Below are 1,551 nucleotides of genomic sequence, written 5' to 3'. Positions count from 1 at the left end.
GCTGTCATTCCAGAACACTGAAGTACTCATTCATGGAGTACCTCATTTTTCTAATCCTTTCCGAAGGAAATCTCAGCACACCTTCCTGAAGTACCACTCATACAGTACGTCAAGTTCAATCCAAAGATTCATACGGTTGATCTATCACTAAAGAATGTATACGTAGGGGTAGTATATAATCAAGGTTCTACAGGTTTAGAACTGATGATTCCACTTTAACCTCTTTTCCTCGTTGGGATGTAAGCTTAAAGAAGAATCCGTTATTCGACTACCTTTTTAATCTTAATTATATACGACTCGTACACACGAGACTGCGATTGATGAACCATGTATGACTTATAATATGAACTTCAGGATGGAGAACTGCCCAAGACTACGAGTGATCGCATCGTCATGTGAACAAACTTGGGACCCACTACGACTCCTGTAAACCGATCGCCCTACGGTCTCACACTAACGGAGATACAAGAACTGTTCAGACAGCTTAACGACTACTCAACAATAGAATGATAAGACCAAGCTCCTCACCTTTGAGAGCTCCAGTCTTATTCTTCAAGAAGACAGACTTCAGCGGGTGCGATCATACCATCACTAATGCACCGGATCCCATCAAAACTCTGTAGTTAAATGTGCTTGGGCAAGAGTAATACTAGGATGGGTGATACCCTTGGAAGTCCTTGTGGTGCGGAACTCGACACGACTTCCATTGGAAATCATTACATTCTGCTACACATAGATGAATTGGTTGACCCACCGCAAGGAACTATTTACTTTTCAGAAATAGGTATGAGGTCCGAACATCATCAGTTACGAGTTTTAAAGGAGGATGTCCCAAAGACAACCTTCCAAACTCGATGCGGACACTACGAGTCCGTAGTGATACCTCTCGGATAGGACCAATACACCCGTAATATTCATGAACTTAATGAATAGGGTACGCCATTCTTACTTCGATCAGTTCGTCATTGTCTTTTTGAAACTACTTACTTATCTACTCTCGTAGTAAGAAGGAAATCATAAAGATCATCTACAACAAACCCTAGAAACATTACGATCAGAGAAGATTTGCGCGAAGTTCTCTAAAATGTGAGTTTTTAGATTTGAAGAGTCGAATTCCTAAGACTCATTACCAGTAATGTGGGAATTCTTGAGGACTCTGCCAAAAATCAAAACCGCTGAGAATTTATCAACACCAAGGATGCCGACAGGAATTCGCCAAATTTTAGGTCACGCTGACCTACTGTCGAGAGTTCATTAAGAACTCCTCGCGGATTACGAAACCTCTTATGAATTTGACTCAGAAGGGAGTGGCCCTTGACTGGGAAGACAAGCAAGAGGAAGAAAACCTTGGAACTTCAAGTGAGAGGCCAAATCCTTTTGGAAATCTCACTCTGGGAAGGCTTGATACACTTCGGAAAGCGTGGTAAGCCAAATCCAGAATAGTTAGGACCTTCGAGATTCTTGCCAGAATCGCTCCTGTAACTCACAAACCCAACCTACACCATGAACTCAGTAACGTACATTTTAACCTTCACGTCTCGAACTTGAAAC

At 42.0% G+C, this 1,551-nt stretch overlaps 1 pseudogene; it reads left to right on the top strand.

Annotated features, from left to right (window-relative positions):
• Positions 1-572: 572 nt before the first annotated feature.
• Positions 573-691, top strand: LOC145080547 (5S ribosomal RNA; annotated as a pseudogene).
• The last annotated feature ends 860 nt before the right edge of the window (positions 692-1,551 follow it).

Source organism: Lactuca serriola, chromosome 1 (assembly GCF_051521515.1).
Source record: "Lactuca serriola cultivar US96UC23 chromosome 1, Lser_US96UC23_V15, whole genome shotgun sequence".
In the NCBI taxonomy this organism is placed as follows: Eukaryota; Viridiplantae; Streptophyta; class Magnoliopsida; order Asterales; family Asteraceae; genus Lactuca; species Lactuca serriola.
The sequence above is the reverse complement of the archived record's forward strand: the minus strand, read 5'-3'. Positions and strand labels throughout refer to the sequence as shown.